The sequence below is a fragment of the Piliocolobus tephrosceles genome, chromosome 5 (genome assembly GCF_002776525.5).
Source record: "Piliocolobus tephrosceles isolate RC106 chromosome 5, ASM277652v3, whole genome shotgun sequence".
In the NCBI taxonomy this organism is placed as follows: Eukaryota; Metazoa; Chordata; class Mammalia; order Primates; family Cercopithecidae; genus Piliocolobus; species Piliocolobus tephrosceles.
In genome coordinates, this window is record NC_045438.1 from 156,901,307 (window position 1) to 156,922,343 (window position 21,037).

Consider the following 21,037-nt stretch of genomic DNA (forward strand, 5'->3'; position numbering starts at 1 on the left):
TAACAACCTTATGAAGTACTTTTATTGTCTTCCTTTAACTGCAAGTATTATGACTTGACTAAGGTTTCTAGTTGGCAGCTAGGTGATCCAGAGACAGAATCCAGGTTTAAATTAATTGAAATTTAAAATTTCTCTCCAGGGCTCTTTTTATAAAACTGCTCTGTGGTAGTTTCTTATGGACATTTGAAACAAATATTTGATGAAATTGTATTAATAAGAATATATATATATTCTTCATTGTTGTTATTTAAAGAAAAACAGGACAACTCCAGACATGACTCCAAAACAACTCTATAATCATGTTTCAGTGCATGTAACCTCTCTCTTTGCCAAGATAGTTAGTGCTATAAAAGTAATACCTGTCAACAGATTTGATTACCCTCTGCTTTTAGACAACTGAAAATAGTAATCTTAGATGTCAGAATATCAACCAAGAACTACAAAAATGTTCTTCTCCATTAAGTTTTGGACAGATAACCTATACTTACTTTGAAATATCTTGCTAAGACTGAAGTCTTAATATATAAATATAGTGGAAATAATTTGTGCCACCCACCAATTTCAAAGGCTAGTTGATAAGTGATTGGAGCAGCTTTATGTCTCTTTACTGTAAAGAGTTATAGGAACCTAATGATTTGTTAGCATTGCAACTGCTGTCTTCTTTTTCCTTTCATGCTCTGACAGTTCTTGTCATAACACCCTTAGCTGGTGATTTAGTGGAATCTCCCTTAGCTGATGATTTAGTAGTAAGCAGATCGTAGATTTAATATTACACGACTCTCCTATTTAAAGCTGCAGGGTATTTGTTCCAATGGAACTTTACTTATGTAGCAAACATTCATTGGTACCTTGTATATCAGATACTGTCCAAAAGTGGAAACCCCAAACTGAAAAGGCATAGTCCCTTTCTTTAATGAGTTAATATTCTAGTGAACATAGTGGACTTCTCTACAGAGTAGATTTCTCTACAGAGAAATCATTGCAATAAGTTTTGTAATAAAGGGATGTTAAAGTTCTATGTGGAGCTTAGGCAAAGCAGTCTTCAAAGAAGAGGTTACATTTGAGTGTAATATTATAAGTATGTACATTTTTAAAGGCCGTTAAATTGAACACTTAAAATTTATGCACTTCAGTTATGTAAATTTTATCTTTAAAAATATAAAGGGATATTGACCTATAGTTAGCAGGTTTGCTTTTCACAAGGGTATGGGCTGGCAATTCAGAAACATTCTCTGTATTCTAGACTTAATAAAATGCATTTATTATAGCAATATTTTATAATTTTATATACATGATATATGTATAATATGTATCACATATCTACGATAATAAGAGAATGAGAGTCAGGTTTCCCACTGTTGAGAAGGGAAATGCATATGGACATGGGTAAAAGGCAATGTACTCTGTAATGTTTGATTGCAATTGGAAATATCCGTGTAAACTTATAGTTTTTAATAGTAAAACTTTAATCTTAATTTTTATTTTTTTAACTTTGGTTTTAGGTTTGGGGTATATATGCAGATTTTCTATATAGGTAAATTGCATGTCAAGGGGGTTAGGTGTACAGATTATTTCACCACCCAGGTAATAAGCATAGTACCTGATAGGTAGTTTTTTGATCCTCACCCTTCTCCCTCCCTCCACCCTCAAGTAGGCCCCAATGTCTGTTGTTCCCTTCTTTGTGTTTATATGTACTCAATGTTTAGCTCCCACTTAAAAGTGAGAATATGCAGTATTCGTTTTCAGATCTTGTGTTAGTTTATGTAGGATAATGGCCTCCAGCTCCATCCATATTGCTGTAAAGGATATGTTCTTCTTGTTTTTTTGTGTCTGTGTAGTATTCATGGTGTATATGTATCATATTTTCTTTCTTTATTCAGTCTACTGTTGATGGGCATTTACGTTGATTTCATGTCTTTGCTGTTGTGAATAGTGCTCCAGTGAACATACATGTGCATGTGTCTTTGTGGTAGAATGATTTATATTCCTTTGGGTATATATCTAATAATGGGATTACTGAGTTGAATGGTAGTTCTGCTTTGAGTTATTTGAGAAATTGCCACACTGCTTTCCGTAATGACTGACCTAATTTACCTTCCCACCAGCAGTGTATAAACATTCCGTTTTCTCCACAACCTCACCAGCATCTGTTATTTTTTGACTTTTTATTAATAGCCATTCTGACCGGTGTGAGACGGTATCTCATCATGGTTTTGATTTGACTTTCTGTAATGATTAGTTTGTTGAACATTTTTTCATACGCTTGTTGGCTACATGTGTATCTTCTGAGAAGTGTCTATTCATATCCGTTGCCCACTTTTTAATGGGATTTGTTTTTTGCTTGTTGATCTGTTTCAGTTCCTTATAGAGTCTGGATGTTAGACCTTTGTTGTATGCATAGTTTACAAATACTTTCTCCCATTCCGTAGGTTGTCTGTTTGCTCTGTTGATAATTTCTTTTGCTGTGCAGAAGCTCTTTCATTTAATTAGGTCCCATTTGTCCATTTTTTATTTTGTCACACTTGCTTTTGGTGTCTTCGTCATGAAATCTTTGCCAGGTTCTGTGTCCACCATGGTATTTCCTAGATTATCTTCCAGGCTTTTTATACTTTTTATAGTTTGGGGTTTTACATTTAAGTCTTTAATCCATCTTGGGTTGATTTTTATAAATGGTGTAAGGAAAGAGTCCAGTTTCAATCTTCTGCATATGGCTAGCCAGTTATCGCAGCACCATTTGTTGAATAGGGATTTCTTTCCCCATTGTTTTTGTCAACTTTATCAAAGATCAGATGGTTGTAGGCCTGTAGCATTATTTCTGGGCTCTCAATTCTGTTCTATTCGTCTATGTGTCTGTTTTTGTACCAGCACCATGCTGTTTTGGTTACTGTGGCCTGGTAGTATAGTTTGAAGTCAGGTAACTTGATACCTCCAGCTTTGTTCTTTTTGCTTAGGATTGCCATGGCTATTCGAGCTCTTTTTTGGTTCCATATGAATTTTAAAATAGTTGTTTCTAGTTCTGTGAAGAATATCATTGGCAATTTGATATAAATAGCATTGAATCTATAAATTACTTTGGGCAGTATAGCCATTTTAACAATACTGATTCTTCCTAGCCATGATAATGGAATGTTTTCCCATTTGTTTGTGTCATTTCTGATATCTTAGGACAGTGTTTTGTAGTTCCAATTGTAGAAATCTTTCACCTCCCTGGCTAACTGTATTGCTAGGCATTTTATTTTACTTTTTGTGGCTATTGTGAATAGAACTGTGTTTTTGATTTGGCTCTCAGCTTGGATATTGTTGGTGTATAGGAAAACTGGAAAGAAAACATAACATCTACCATAACAAGAAAGCTCCAGATAAATGATACAATTATAATCTTTTTCCATCATAGAACTAAGGTTGCAGCACAACCAAGAAGCCTGAAATTTAAAGAAAGGCCCTTATTGGGATGTAAGCACTGTCATACCTGAGTCAAAGCATGAGATGAAGAGATGTTAGCTGCCATACAAACAGGATAAAAAAGAAAAATGTGGGTCAGATGAAATATTTGAAAAAATAAAAATAATGGAAAACATCAAAATACATATCCAAGAAATGCATGGGACCCCATGCAGCATATGTGAGGGAAAAAATCTGACTAGACAAATAAAATCCAAACTGCTGGAAACCAAAAGTCAAAAGAAAATCTTGAGGACAATCCAAATAAGAATTATAGTAGATATCACATTAGAATTTGTGCAACCCAGAAGACAATAGAGTGACATCTTTAAAGCATTGAAAGAAAAAAAAAAACTAGCATCTCAGAATTATATATTTTTTATCCATTGCTAGAATCAGCAAGAATTCTATATCTTTTAAAATAAAATCAAATAAATATTGTTTTGAACAAACAAAAGATGAAAGAATTAACTATCAGCAGATCTGTGTGAGACGAAAAGTTAAATGAGTACTTTAGCAGGAGGAATAAGATCCTAGAAACATAGTTGTACACAAAGAAATGAAGATTACAGAAATACTGAAAAGGAAGGTAAATATCAAACACATTTTTAAGTTGATAATTATCCTGAAAGATAACTGAATGACTAAAGCAAAAGTAGTAGCCATGTAGTGTATGTTGGTAGAATATTTACATCTAAAATTTATGAAAATGATAGCACAAAGGATGGGAAAGTGGACTTGGGAGTATAGAGCTGTGAGTGTGAGATCCTTAAACTACATGTGAAACATAATAATTTGAAGGTAGATAGTAAATAGTTAAAGGTATATATTAGCAGACCTACGGCAACCACTAAAAAGTTATAAAAGATATTTGTTTGTTTGTTTGTTTGTTTGTTTGTTTGTTTTTGAGACGGAGTCTCGCTCTGTCACTGGGCTGGAGTGCAGTGGCGCAATCTCAGCTCACTGCAACCTCCACCTCCCGGGTTCAAGTGATTCTCCTGCTTCAGCCTCCCGAGTAGCTGGGACTACAGGCGCCCTCTACCAGGCCTGGCTAATTTTTGTATTTTTAGTAGAGACAGGGTTTCACCATGTTGGCCAGAATGGTCTTGATCTCACTTAGTGATCCACCCCGTCTCGACTTCCCAAAGTGCTGGGATTACAGGCATGAGCCACCATGCCTGGCCCCCAAAATATATGTTTTTTAAAAGGCAATAGTGAGTGTAAAATTGAATCATAAAAATACTCCATCAATTCAGAACAGAAGGAAAAAGAGGGAAAAAAGGAACAAAAACTAAATAGAATACATATAAAACAAATAGCAAGATGGCAGATTTAAATCTAACTGATGTCAATAATTACATTAAATTTCCCATGAAAATGCAGAAAGTATCAGATTGATTTTTGAAAAGCAAGACCAATATTTATCTGGTGAATGAGATTCCATGACCATGAATGTGGTTTACTCAGTGCAAGACTTGTCCATTGCACGTTGGGTGTGCTGACCCCTGTGATTTCCCCACATGTGGAAAACCTGACCGTGGAATTTGTGCTAGTTGGGAACTGTGTAACTGCTTTTCCCTGAAAGAAAAAATAAAAAGATCATGGTACTCTTGTACACTGTCTACAAAACAAACCCGTTGTACATATAAAGGCAAAATATGTTAAAAGTGATAAAGAAGGACCTTAAATAATAATAAAGGAGTAAGTTTAAAACAAGATATAAGAAGAGATAAAAAGCATAAATGTGTATGCAATTAACAACAGAGCTTCAAAATACATGAAGCAAAAACTGCTGGAGCTAAAAGAAGTAGACAAATTAATCATAGTTTAAGACATCTATACTCCTCTTTCAGTAATCAATAAGACAATAAAGGGAAAATCAGTTACGATATACAAGGCAAGAACAATATTATTAACTGGTTTGACCTAATCAACGTTTATAGAACATCCAACCCAGTAACAGTGGAATATACATTATTTTCAAGTGCACACGGAGCATTCACCAAAGAAAGATCATATTCCTGGCCATAAAACAAACCTCAATAAATTTAAGTAGAATTACAAAGTATCTTCTGTGATTTAAAGTAGGAATTAAACTAGAAATCTATAACAGAAAGATACCTGAAAAAATTCCCAAGGATTTGGAATTTAAGCTACACAATTTTCAATAACAATTGGGGCCAGGCGTGGTGGCTCACGCCTGTAATCCCAGCACTTTGGGAGGCTTATGGAGGGCCTGAGGTCAGGAGTTCAAGACCAGCCTGGCCAACATGGCAAAACCCCATCTCTATGAAAAATACAAAATTTTTTTTAGCCGGCCATGGTGGTGCATGCCTATAATCCCAGCTACTGGGGAGGCTGAGGCAGGAGAATCATTTGAACCATTCGAACCCCAGAGGCAGAGATTGCAGTGAGCCAAGATCGTGCCACTGCACTCCAGCCTGGGCAACAAAGCAAGACCTCGTCAAAAAAAAAGGAATATATTTTAAATTTAATTAAAATGAAAAGCAACATATTAATATTTGTGAGATGCGGCTAAAGCAGTGCTTAGAAGGAAATCTACAGCATTAGACAACTATATTGGGAAAAAAAAACCCTGCCATTTCAATGACTTCAATGTCTACCTTAAATAAAACTCATAGTAAGCAAAAGGAAGGAAATAATAAACATAGGAAGAGAAATCAAAAAAATAGAAAATGGAAAAACAATAGAGAAAATCAATGAAAGCAAAGCTTTTTGTTTGTTTGTTTGAGAAGAACAACAAAAAAGATCACCTTTTAGCCAGACTGATTAGAATAAAAAGAGGAGACAAAAATTGCAAACAAATATCAGAAATAAAAGAGAAACGTCATTACTGACCCCAAAGACATTAAAAGCATAATCAGCAGGTATTACAAACAAGTTTATGCAAATACATTCAATAACTTAGATGAAATAGACATGTTTCCCTTCTAAGTATACCAACATATGCTGAAACAGACATATTTCTTAGAAGATTCAAATTATCAAGTTTTCTTCAAGAAGAAATAGATAATCTAGACCTATATCTAGTAAATAAATTGAATTTGTAATACAAATCATTTTATGAACAAAACTCCAGGTCCAAATGCATCACCTATAAATTCTACCCAATTAAGGAAGAAATAATACAAATTCTACACAAACTCTTCCAGAAAATAGAAGAGAAGGAAATATTTATCTGTCCTTTATCAAGTTAGCTTTATTCTAATAACAAATTAGACAAACATACTATAAGAAAAAAATAGATACATACCCCTCATGAACATAACTTCATAATTAAAAAAAAGTTTGTTTTTTTTTTTTCTGTGATGGAGTCTCGCTCTATCCCCCAGGCTGGAGTGCAGTGGCACGATCTCGGCTCACTGCAACCTCTGCCTCCCAGGTTCAAACGATTCTCCTGCCTCAGCCTCCTGAGTAGCTGGGATTACAGGCACACACCACCACACCTGACTAATTTTTGTATTTTTAGTAGAGATGAGGTTTTGCCATGTTGGTCAGGCTGGTCTCAAACTCCTGACTTCAGGTGATCCACCTGCTTCAGCCTCCCGAAGTGCTGGGATTACAGGCATGAGCCACCATGCCTGGCCATCAGTTCTAAAAAAATTCATCCTTTAGAATGTGAAACATAATATATGATGACTAAGGGTGGTTTATCCTAGGAATAGAAGGTTGTTTCAACTTTAGAAAAATCAATCCATGTAATTCAAGCAGACTAAAGAGAGAAAAATATATGATTATGTCAATAGCTGATAAAAAAAAGTATTTGGCAAAATTTAATATTCATGCGTGATTTTAAAAAGATAAAATGCTCAGCAGTCTAAGAATAGAAGGAAATTTCCACAATTAGATATAGTATGTCTATAGCAAACCTAAAACTGTCATACTTAATAGTCAGATATTGAAAGCTTTCTTCCTAAAATTTTTAAAAAGCAAGATATCTCCCCTTACCACTCCTAACCAGTATTGTACTAGAGTTCTTAGCTAGTGAAATCAGGCAAGAAAAAGAAATAAAATGACATACAGATTGGGAAGAAAAAAAAAAACTGCTTCTACTTGCAAATGACATTGTCTATACCGAAAAATCCCATAGAATCTGTAAGAAATGTTATAAAAATTTTAATTTGGTTTAGCAAAATCTCAGGATAGAGGTCAATATACTAAAATCAATTACATTTCTGTATACTAGCAATAAGTAATTAGAAAATGAAATTTTAAAAGCAGTATCATGTACAATAGCATCAAAAGCTGAAGTATTTAGCTACAAATCCAATAAAACGTGCAAAATCTCTATGTTGAAAACTAAACAACACTGACATAAAAAATGAAAGAATATCTGCTGCTGTGAATTTGGTCACCTGGTTCCAGTTCCATGTCTTCCTCTTTACTTACTATGTGAATTTGAGCAGTTTCTTCAGTTACATTGTACTCCTCTTGCTCATTTGTAAAATGAGACTGATAATAATAACTACATAATGAGGTAATGTTACGATATGTGTCTAATAGAGTACCTGGCATATCATGAATGCTCAATAAATGTTATCTCTCTTTATTTTTATTAAAATAACAGTGTGCATAAAGTCAGTATTTTACTGATTTTGCCCAGTGTTGTTTCCACAAGGGTGGTTTTTTAAAATAAATCATATATGTCATGCTTTTCCATACATGGCAGTCATGAAAATGCACCATGTTGGTCTGCTTCTTCAGAAGCATAACTGACTTGTGGCCCAACTGCTGTCCTTTGTGATCCTCCACCACCTTTATGCTAAAGTCACGCTTCCTGCCAGCTCCCCGAGCCAATGACTCAGTGCAAATGCCTGAGTTTCCCTGGCAGAAGCTAGAGGAAAGCATAAAGAGGTGAGATGTGCTAGAATGGATATATTGTGTGAAACCTGGACACTAACCAGAGAGAACGTTCCACAGGAAGGCCCATTCGCCGAAACATCAGGCCTCACCTACGTTCAGTGGTTGCTGTCACAGAGATAGGTAATTAATATTCATGAGGATAGTAAGGCCTCAAAATGAGAGACCAAGTGGCCAAGCTTAACCACTAGAAACCCAGAGTCCACAATTACTGTAACGACTGGGAAGATCAGAGGCATCAAAGGGGGCTTGACCGTCAAGGAGTCGGAGGGATGGATACTACAGCATGGCATTCCTACAGCCAAAATAGATAAGGGCCAACAAGGCTGATGCTTAACATCTACAACCAGAAAAGGCAAGAAAGGAGGAGCAAGAGGCTGACAACGATTGCCCCAGTAAAGTCATGATACTTTGCTCAATTCTAGGAACTGAGCCAATTTTCAGGTCCAAAATCCATTGACTAAAAAGACAGCCGGACCCCTAAGAATGAGTACCCTGCAACACTGCAACAAGTTTATATTGAGGTGACTTGTCCTCTCCTTCCCCAAAGGGACCCACGACCATTTGCTTAGGTGACTGTATGCCAGGGAAAGAGAAGGTCTAGACTATTGCACACACGTTCTGAGTTGACCTTGACACCCGGACACCTTGTTGAAGTGAGGACTTATAAGAGTCAAGTAATGAATGGAGTCCTAGTGGGTCTAGCATAGAGTGGGTCCACAAAACCTGTAGACTCACCCAGGAATCATTTCTCCATCACTGGAATGAATGTACTTGGCAGTTGGAGTAAACCCTACATTTGTTCCTTGGTCAGTGAGGAAGTGCTATCGTAGTGGTAGAGGCCAAATGGAAACTCTGAAACTGTCTCCCAGGCAACATGGTAAATACAAAATAGGGATTGGTCATCTCTATCATATCTCTTTTTAATTGCTAGTCTCCCCCAGCAGGAAGTGGATGGACTCTGAAAAATGACAACAGATGACTACAGTTTCAGTCACATGGTGGTGGATTGCGGCTGCTGTGCCAGAGGTGGGATCACAGCTAGAACACATTAATCAGGCCACAGGTCCGTGGCATGTGGTTGTCGATTTGGTGAATGTGCCTTTTCTATCCATATTAGAAAAAAAGATCAGGAACAATTCACATTCACGTGGGACAGACTCCAATATACATTTATTGCTTTGCCTCGGGGCTATCTTAGCTGCCCTTTGCCATAATAGTCTGAAATAATCTAGATCACCTGAACCCACTGAACATCAAACCCATCCATTGCATCAGTGACATCATGTTCATTGGCCAGAAGAAGCAAGAGGTGGCTAGTATGCCGGAGGTCTTGGTAAAACACTCATGCTCCAGAGATGAAAAGATGAATGAGGATTTAAGGAATCCAGTGGTTAAGTTCATGCTGGAATATCCCCTCCAAAGCAAACAATAAATTGCTGCATCTTATAGCTCATACCTCAAAGAAGGAGTGCCTGGTAGGCCTCTTAGGGTTCTGAAGGCAACTCATGCCACACCTAAGACTGCAATTCCAGCACACAAATTGGGCAACATGATTAATGGCAGCTTTGAGTTGTGCCTGGAACACAAAAAGGCTAGAGATGCAGGCTTCGATGCACGTCTGTCACCTGTGAAAGGGGAGGGAGAAGGAGGGTTAGTTAGGAAGAGTCTCAAACTGCAGTGCTGCCCTGCAAAAGTCTCAGCCAGCCCAACAGGGAGCTCCAGAGCAAAGGCTGCCTGTTGGAGAAGTTCCATGATGAACAGAAAGGGCCAGGCCCTGGCACCCCCACTGTGCTCATTAGCTGTTGAAGGTCTGCCTAGGAAAAGCATGGCCTCAACTCAACTGCTGTGGCTAAACAACCAGAGGCACTGCAACCAAGGCTATCACCTAACTGCACCCTCACAGCTAATCTGCAAGTTCTTTCTTGAAGGGAGATCATAATAGCTCCATATCCCCTTATTGGAGAGAATTCTCACTCTGCATTCTGCCAAGGAGCTGGGGTGTGTGTGTGTGTGTGTGTGTATGCACACATGTGACAAAGGTATATTTAATTCATCAATGAGGGAACCAGCAGGATGAAGAAAGAGAAGAAAAATTACTATATATAGTTAATGAACAAAAAGAATGCTAGAATAAGAATGCAGGTTAGATTGAAACTGGTAAATTATGAAACAACAAAACTATAATCTGTAGGATTTATATTTTCTACTGGGCAGAAAGGAACTGCAACATAATGAACTTCCACAAGTTAATACTAACTTTACAAGAGTCTCACCTTAATCAATAGCTAACAATCAAAGTAAATTTCTTCCCATAAAACTTCCCACCTGGGGGAACATTTGCCCTCTCCCCACTCCAGAGATATGTGACAATGTCTGGAGACATTTGTGATTATCACAACTAAAGGGATGAGGGAGTGCTACTGGTATCTGGTGGGCAGGGGCCAGGGATGCTGCTAAATAAGCTATTATGCCCAGAACAGTCCCCAGAGCAAAGAATTACCCAGATCAAAATTTTAATAGTGCCAAGACTGAAAATCATGTATAGATGACACTTTTGATGGCTTATTAGGCAATGCTGTAGTATGACATTAAAAGGGCATAAGAAGAAGATCTTTAATGTTTCCTTCTGCTTTCACCTAAATGTAAAATTGGGATAAAGATAGAAGCAACTTCATTTAGGGTGAAGGATATTATTAAATAAAACAATTGTTCCTTGACTGTATTTTTACAAAGATGATGCACAAATATATATCCCATCCCACATGCTCTTCTTCTGACATGACACTGACATTCCTGTATTGAGGGGTGGAGGCTATGTTCCCTTGAACCTGGGTAGACTTTTGCAACTACCTCCATCAACAGAACACAGCAGAAGTGACACTTCCTGACCTCTGAGGCTGGATCATAAAAAGCAACACAGCTACCTCCTGGCTCTCTTTCTGGGGACACCACCTTGGATGTTCTGAGCCAACATGCAACAAGTCTGGTTATGCTGGAGAAAGCCTAGAGAGGGACTACATAGAGACCGAGAGAGGCTCCCACCCAGCCTGTCCAGTCTTATCAGCTTATCCCACACTTGGGAGCGAATGAGGCTTTACAATAACTCCCAAGTACCGTCTGATTGCAATCTCATATGAAAGAAGCCTCTAGGCAGAACCACCTGACAGAGTGGCTTCTGAATTCCTGGCCCACAGACACCGTGGGAGATAAATGATTTTGTTGTCTTAAGCTTCTCTATTTTAAAATGATTTGTTCCATAGCAATAGACACTAAAACAACAATACAAACATAGTCCTTAGCACCCTGCATGGAAAGTGAGTTAACTGGTCGCTCTTTGGGGGGTAGTTTTAGTATTTTTAAGTAGTATTTATGTAGTATGTTTACTGTTTCCATGCGCTAGAGGGCACACTGTCCATTGACAGCCCTCATACATGGAGGTGTAATTTCCTAACCAAAGCACCAAGTGGAGCCAGCCCCTAATTTTTCGCTGTCCCTTTCAGAGGGTAAACTTGACAAAATGGAAAAAAGGCTTCAGAATCAAAATGCTAGCATGTTTAGAGAGATGTGTTAGAGAATGCTCAGTATTCTAAATTCTCAAATTCTAAAACACAAGAAAGCTTATTTTGATGAATAACTCATCCCTAGGTAGGGTGTGCACACATAGAAAAAGAAAATCCTTTTTTAAATTTTTTTTTTTATTTTTTATCTTTGTCACATTCTTGTTAAATGCAACAGAGAAGGTTATGTTTTCTTTAAACCCTGAAAAGGAGAAGAGATCTGCAAGCCTATGATTTCTAAACAATACTGTACTTAATTTTAGCCATTATCTAGACACATAGCTAATACAAGTCTGTTTGCTGTTTGCTTCTGACAGTAAGATGATATTTCTGAATACTGATTTATAGGACTCAGATAACATCTGTACCATCATTTTAGCTTAAACATTTTTAAGTTTGCATGTTTTCTAGTCCTTTATTTTGTATACACAGAATTTAATGCTCTAGTGGCTGTGAAAATGGGCCATGATACCGATTGCAGGAAATCTGGGAACCAAATCCCTTAAAATGAATTGGGTGAACCAAATACATTGTATCTCCCTCTTGTCTGAGAAATTCAAAGCAGACTTTATCCATCGTCATTCACTGTAACCTGAGCAGGTTGGCCACCCGTGCTTATGATGATGATCTGCCAGTGCCTGTGTTACTCCTGGAGGCTGATGCCTCTACCCTGAGATGGCTCAGGGATGGTTAGGGCAAGAGAGCAGTGGACTTGAGAATAAAGATGGTTTATGATCTGCTTATCTGATTAAAGGTTTATATTATAAAGTCAAGGCTTCATAGCCTGGTAGGGGATAAATCAAATAGCGGAAAGGATGGAGGCAGCTTGAACTCTGAAGAGCTGATTCTCTGAAGGTATTTCTTTTTTTTTTTTTTTGAGATGGAGTCTCGCTCTGTCGCCCAGGCTGGAGTGCAGTGGCCGGATCTCAGCTCACTGCAAGCTCCGCCTCCTGGGTTTACACCATTCTCCTGCCTCAGCCTCCCGAGTAGCTGGGACTACAGGCGCCTGCCACTGCGCCTGGCTAGTTTTTTGTATTTTTTAGTAGAGACGGGGTTTCACCATGTTAGCCAGGATGGTCTTGATCTCCTGACCTCATGATCCGCCCGTCTCGGCCTCCCAAAGTGCTGGGATTACAGGCTTGAGCCATCGCGCCCGGCCTCTGAAGGTATTTCTACAACTTTTGACTCCACCCAAACCCTAGCTGACCTGTTATCTTGCTGATTAACCACAAGAACCGAGGGAGAAAGTAAGGTGTGATCAGCTCAAACCCTATCTATCTCATGCTGGGACTAACACAAAACAAAGCCAAACACAATTATATGGTAAGTCAGTAGAATCATGTTCCTATGTAGCGTGTCTGTCGGGGATGAGACTGATTCCCTATGGCCCTGTCTCATCACTTTCTGCTCACAGAATGTATATGTAATGTATTTTTCTCTGACACGCTAGTACTGGCAAAGGCTGTCTTCTTTGGCTTAACCACAAACGGTAGAGCATGAGAGCCTCAGAACACCTCCAATCTCTCCCAGCTACTTTTGGAAATTCCCAGGGACAATTGTGCACATGCTCTCAAGAAGTTCCCCTGGATCCTCAAAACAGCCCTGTGAATCCGTAGTAGCAATGGTGACAAGCCTGCTGCAACCCTTTAGAGGGTACTTGACTGGGTCCCCCGGTCACTGATACTGACAGCAGGATTTTCAGGTCACTACTAAGCACTTCTCACAAATGGCCATGACTTCACTCCATGCCCTTGGTAGCCTGTCAGTGCAGGGGCTGGAGCGCGATGAGGTAGGCAGGGAGGCAGCTTCTGTCCCTGTGACTATTATCCTCCGTTGCTAGGCTGTCTTCTCGGGGATCATCTCCTTAGGGTCCCTTATCAAGTCTATGAGGGGCTGGTCAGGCATACAGCAGTATGAGCAACCATTCGTCCCACCCAGCCTCTCTAAAAATGACGAAAAACCATGGTATGTGGCCCAGATCTGGATACTCTACCTGGGGATGACTTCTTTCTCATAAGTCATTCACTCCTCAGGCAAATAACATACCATGGTAAGTTAAGCCCACCCTATTGCCCTTGCACCCCAGATGCACCCACATTAGCAGGCTCAGCCCATGCTAGATCTCAAACTGACCTTGGATTGCTCAAGCAACTTTAAACCCAAACCTACAAAGCTGATGTGTAGCTCCCAATTTGATGACTATGCAAATTACATCCTGAAATGTCTCTACTAAACATGTGACTGGACACATCTGAATTTACAATGGGCACACGGCATCTTGGTTTCATAGGTGAAAGACTCTGAATAAGGACCTTTTATGCAATAGTTCCATCTGAAATGGATTAAGGCAACATTTAGAATCTTTAAGCAGGGTAGTACTTTTTCAAATGGGCATGTTTCCAAGAGATAGAGTCACTGGATGGAGTTTTCCAGCATGGCAGCCCTTCTTGGGTGGAGGCAGCTTGCTGAGGTCAGGAGGGATGTTCAAAGCAGAAGCCGGCTCCAAGGTTCTGCTCCTTTTTATAACAAATTAGCATAATTCACACCCTCCCCCTCTACATGCCAATGTTAGAATGATCTCATAGGCAGGCCAACTCCACCCCTTTCTGTACCTCTAGACTTCCATTCAGCTCATAGAGCTATGCCCTCTTCCTGTACTTTTGCCAAACAAGGCCTTGCAAAATTATTCCATCACTCATGGGTGCTAATGAACTGGATCAGAAATTGACCAACTGGACACAGAGAGTTTACTCAAGGCTACTGGAGTCATCTTTTCCTTGCCTGGCCCCTTTGCTCACGTTCTTTCCCTCATCTCTTTAAAACAGTAACCAAACTGGCCAGCCACGATGGCTCATGCCTGTAATCCCAGCACTTTGGGAGGCCGAAGCTGGTGGATCACCTGAGGTAAGGAGTTTGAGACCAGCCTGGTCAATATGGTGAAACCCCGTCTGTACTAAAAATACAAAAATGAGCCGGGCGTGGTGGCATCCGCCTGTAGTCTCAGCTACTCAGGAAGCTGAGGCAGAAGAACCACTTGATCCCAGGAGGCTGAGGTTGCAGTGAGCCGATTGCGCCATCGCACTCCAGCCTGGGCGACAGAGAAAGACTCCGTTTCAAAAAAACAAAACAACAACAACAACAAAAAAAACACACACAACAACAACAAAAAAAAAAAACAGCAACCAAACTTTGCTTCACTGTGGTTTGGTAAAGTGGTGCATGTGTCTACCAGTTTTTCATGCAACCTGCCCAAATGGCCCTTTCAAACTCTAATGGTGTGAGAAGCTCAGCTCTGGTAGGGGAGTATACATTTGATATTTCTCCCCTGTTGCTTACAAGTTCAAATGCTCTGACAGCAGCAGGAGGAGGAAAAGCCAAACACGGTGGTGTTTACTAGAGGAATCTGTCCTCTGTAGTTATAATTAAGAGGTTTGCTAGACCATATGGGACTGCTGACCAAGTGCTACAGCAGCTATGTCAAACACAACACCAGTGGTTTTATTTACAGCCAGGAAACCAGTGTGTTTCATGTGCTATCCCAACAGGGACCATCTCCACATCTTTAAAGAACAATGTGCTGATAAAAGAAGTAGAATGAAGGATTGCAGCCCCCCGCCAACCCCGGGCCCTGAGCCTCTCTGCCTTCTGGTGACAGATGAATTTTAATCGTCACCATCTGTAGAAAATGTTCTTTTCCTCCAGGCAGGAATTCTACAGCGTGGGATGGAGAAGTATTTGGAGATGATGTGGTCACGGTATCTCTCAAGTTATTCTGGAGAGGCCATTTTCACTCTTCCTATACTTTGTGTTGCCTTATTCCCAGTTTTACTTCACAATGTTTTGAGACATGTCTATGAGGCCCCAATCCTACACCCACATAATCTCACTCTGCACTGCCTTTCTCTCCCTAAACCTGTGGCTACAGCTCCCCACGCCAGTAGGCTCAGCCCACACTAGTTCCCAAACCAACCTGGGATTGCGTAAGCAACTTTAAACCTAAACCTACAAGTCTAGTGTGAAACTCACAGTTTGATGACTCACAGTGTGCAATGACCCCAATTCTTGGCTGCCATGTTACATCTTGAAATATCCTTACTACAGATTTAACTGGGATGAGATATCCCCGAGGTATCCATTGAGATCCTGCATCCATAATACTATTTGCTCTCCACAGGGAATTTCTGATAAGAGCAATCCTCTAATCCTGACAACAGGGACTTTCACCATCTTTGTCTTAAAGATGAGGATGCAGGGGCCTGAAAGAGGGTATGTAACTTCCCCAAGTCAGTGTCAAGCTGGGACTAGAAGATGAGTATTCTAAAAATTATACGCTGTGGGCTGTGATTCAGCCTCGAGGGACTCTACTTGGAACCACTGTCTAGTCCTCCAATTTGAGACTTGTTATGAGCTTCCTCCTCTACCTGAGTCTCCAACCAGGTTCCTTCTTGGAAACTGAATTAGCTTAGTGACCAGGACCCTGTACCCCAGGTTCATCTTACCTGGCATTCTATCATTCACCAAAATTTCTTACTGCAATGTCTTCCTTCTCTTGGGACACATGACTGCTTGACATAGGCTTTTAATGCGTGGCTCCTTGTCTGTGAGAGTTGGGAGCGAAGTAGGCCATGGGCGTGAGGAAGGCTATATTGTAGCAGCCTTGCTATCAGGGTCAACATGGTGCGGGCAGGCAGTCGGTCCTCTGCAGCCCTGGAGGACTGCAATGCATACCCTCAATGACTCTCAGCACACACATGCGTGCACACACCACACACACAACCCAATGCACATCACATACACGCACTTCACATACACCACACACTCACACAAACATACACACACCACACACACATCACCCTCCACATACAACCCTACACACATCTCACACACACACACCACATACACAGCACACTCACACATATATACCACACACCACACACATCACCCCCACACACAACCCTAAACACATCACATACACACACACCACATACACAGCACACTCACACATACATACCACACACCACACACATCACCCCATACAGACAACCCTACGCACATCACATACACACATCACATACACATCACGCTCACACATATATACCGCACAGCACACACATCACCCCACACACACAACCCTATCCATGTTACATACACACCATATAGGTACCACACTCACACATACATACCACACACACCACACACACATCACCCCCCCACACTACTCTACACACATCACACATACACCATATATGCACCATACTCACACATACCGCACACACCATACACACAACCCTACACACATTACATTCACATACGCACACACCACATACACACCACACTCACACATATATACCACACGCACCACACACATCACACACACATCACCCTCACACACAACCCTACCCACATCACATACACACATACATACCACACACACCACACACACCCAAATCTGTACACATCACACACACACATATACACACCACATATACACCACATACACCATACACACACAAACAACCCCATACACATCACATATACACACACCACATGTACACCACATTCATACATACCAGACATACCACACATCACACACACACACACCACCCTACACACATCACACACATACATATACTCACCACATATATACCACACAACCACATACACACCACACACACCATACACACACAACCCTAACACACCATACACACACAACCCTAATGCAGCAGCAAGTTGGAGGAGAGAAAGACACATACATATACACACCATATACACCCCACACACATATACACACCACACACAAAACCCTACACACATCACACAAATATACATATACACATCACACACACACCATATACATACACAATGCTACACACATCACAAACCTATGCATACGTACACATACCATATATACCCCCACACACAACCACATACACAGCACACACACTGCACACCATACAAACACACACAACACATACACACGACCCTAGCACACACACATGCACATATCATGTATATACCACACATGCTATCACATACACATCACACACACGACTATATACATATCACACACATAAACACACATATACACACCACATATGTACCACACACACAACATACACAGCACACAGCACATGCACCATAAAAACACATACACACACATGCACATACCACATACATAGCTTATACACTACACTCATATACACACATAGTCACACACACACACACACCCCCCACACATTTTCTTCCTGGATTCCCAAGTCTTACGCTGCACTCCCACCTCTCCTGACTGGGATAGAGGGCTGATTGTATCAAAGCCTGGCTGAAATGAAAACACCTGGTTCGTTTGGTGTTTGTGACAATGGCATCGTCAGGCATCTAAGCTGCAGTCGATGTTCCTGAGTATTCCTAGATCTAAGTTCCTTTGCTTCTGAAGCAATCTCAAAGCTCCTTTACAGTCTGGCTGAACGAATTCCCACACTTGTACAACGTTCAGTCCATAAGTACTGAACATCAAAGCCAACAGAAAACCCTAAGCGTAGGTCCGTCTAGTCAGAGGTTATCTCAGTTGACAGCAAGTGACTTGACCCACCCAAACCACTGAGTTCCATGACAAATTCTTCTCCAGTACCTAATATCTTCAGGATAATGCATTCATTCACTGAACAACTCTTGGCTGATTGCCTGTGTTAGGTCACTGAGGGAGACGCACATCTATGATTCACGTGACCTCAGCCCTCCAGAACCTACCTTCCAGTTTGCTGAGTGTCATAGCAGATGCAGTAGGCAGCCTGCTCGGACCAGCTCTACATCCATCTTCCGTTCACAAGAAAGGCTTCTTGCTGTGAGTACCTGCAATTCTCTGCTAGAGGGGTTTTCTTTACTGGCCAAGTATGCCTGTGCTGAATGCAGGACAAAATAGAAATACCCAAGAATGATTTTCCCTGGAAGCTCTCAAATAAATAATGGGCAAGGCATTGGTGAATAAACATTTTAGCCTCCATGACCTTGGTTGGGATAACTGTGTTCAACATTGTCCTCCAGTGCGATTGAGGTCTAGTCCTCCACATCAGTCACTGAACTGATAATGCATCCTTAATTGATTTTCTTCACCTCCTACTTTTACTAACCCCCTCCCCTACTGATGATTCCTGGGATCACCTCTCAGCTAAACTACTCAGATTTGAATCCTTGTCTTAGAATCAGCTTCCAGAGGAACCCCTACTAATTAAAGGGCTAAAATACATGTATAGATAGTTATAATTCTAGAAGAAATGAGGTAGATGACATTAGAGTGCTTTACTTAAAATCCTGTAAGAGTTCACAGGAAGAGTAAATTACTTTGAGTTGGGAAATTAGAAAGGACTTCATGAAGGAGAGTCCTTCCATGGGAAGTAGGATTGGGGTGTTCAGTGATGGAGCAAAAGACACTCTAAGTGGGGCTGGGTAATTGGAAGCATGACAGCAGGAATTGAGTATGGTATGTTTGAAAACAGTTCAGTCTTACAGAAGCATTATATGAGGAAAACAGCAGCTGAGGAGCGAGGTAAAGATAGATTTTAAATCCTAATGCCAAGGTCAGAAATGTTTATCAAGCTATCTAGCACAGCTCTTGTTCAATAGAAATTTCCAGAATGATGGAAATGTTCTAACTATGAGCTGTTCAAAATGGCGGCCACTAGATACAGGTGGCTATTTAGCATTTGAAATATGGCTAATGCCACTAAGAAACTGAATTTTTAATTTAATTTAATTTAATTTTAACGAACTTAAGTAGTCAAATGGCTGAGGGCTACCATTCTGAACAGTGGATTTCCGGGCAGTACAATATGACAGGATCAGAAATATGCTTCAGGATAAGTAATCAGAGAACTGACTCTAAGATCGATTGTATGGGATCTTAGAGTCCCACCAATGATGAGGCAGAATCAATAACTGGATAATTGTCATTTCTTATTAAGGTTAAAAACAAATATTTTCTTCAAGTAAAAAAAAAAACACACATAAATAAAACAGATGAAAGTGGAGCTAACCTTGTTAAAATGAAGAGAAATCCCTGAGGAATCTCCCTGGAAATCCCAAAAGCTGCTCAGAACTCAGCTCATTAACCACTAGGCCAAGTCAAAGGTGGTGAAGAATTCTACCAAGGTAATAAAAATGAAGGAGGAATAAATCTGGGAGACATGATAGAAGTGGAGTTAATCTCTTTAGCATCTAATTAGGTATAAGAAGTAAGCCTTCAATATCTGCACATTTATTCTCTTATTCACTTAAGCCCAAACCCTGGTGTTATCCAAAATTCTGCCCCATTACTCAGTCATCACAAATATATTCTTCCCCATTACTCAATCATCACAAATATACTAGGTGTACAAAAATAAAGCTTATTGAACAAATTTAACATGCACAGTGTGACATAGATAGTGAGTATTGAGAAAAATCAGGACTCACATCCAGATTCACTGATGAAAGGCTTTCCCTAGGGTTTGCTGCCCACCCCCAGGATAATGCAGTCATAGAAGCCATGGCAGGGGCCTTTACAAGTAGGGTTGTCAATCAATAGTTTTAAACACAGCAGCAAGTTGGGGGAGAGAAAGACAAATGGATATTAAAGTTGGGAGTTAATTTCAGTTAGAGTTAAGAGAAAGAAGGTAAGCTCTCAGATGTCAGACTGCCAGGATTTCAGGGATATGGTAAAGAAATGAAGTATAAAAAAAGTGAAGATGCAAAAGTGAAGGCAATGAATATAAACTACTCTTTAGCTTTTTGGTAAATGGAAGAAAAGGATGGAATACCCTGGGAATACTCAGTGAGGTGCTTGCTGACTTGCATTTTCTGCATCTATGAAATCTTAAAGTATCAAGAACACCTAATGTCTTTTTTTTTTTTTTTTTTGAGACAGTTTATCTCTTGTTGCCCAGGCTGGAGCCCAGTGGTGCAATCTCGGCTCACTGCAACCTCCACCTCCTGGGTTCAAGCAGTTCTCCTGCCTCAGCCCCTTGAGTAGCTGGGATTACAGGCATGTGCCACCACATTCAGTTTATTTTGTATTTTCAGTGGAGACAGTTTCTCCATGTTGGTCAGGCTGGTCTCGAACTCACAACCTCAGGCTATCTGCCCGCCTCGGGCTCCCAAAGTGCTGGGATTACAGGCATGAG

General features: G+C 40.2%; 1 long non-coding RNA gene and 1 other non-coding gene across 2 annotated transcripts in view; both read left to right on the forward strand.

Moving 5' to 3' along the window:
- LOC111521797 overlaps nt 1-21,037 on the forward strand; it is a 74,782-nt gene that overhangs the window by 26,773 nt on the left and 26,972 nt on the right. The gene's annotated exons all lie outside the window — the stretch shown is intronic.
- Nucleotides 4,859-5,022, forward strand: LOC111535431. The gene has a single exon (XR_002729443.1). It is a non-coding gene; the product is annotated as a U1 spliceosomal RNA (small nuclear RNA).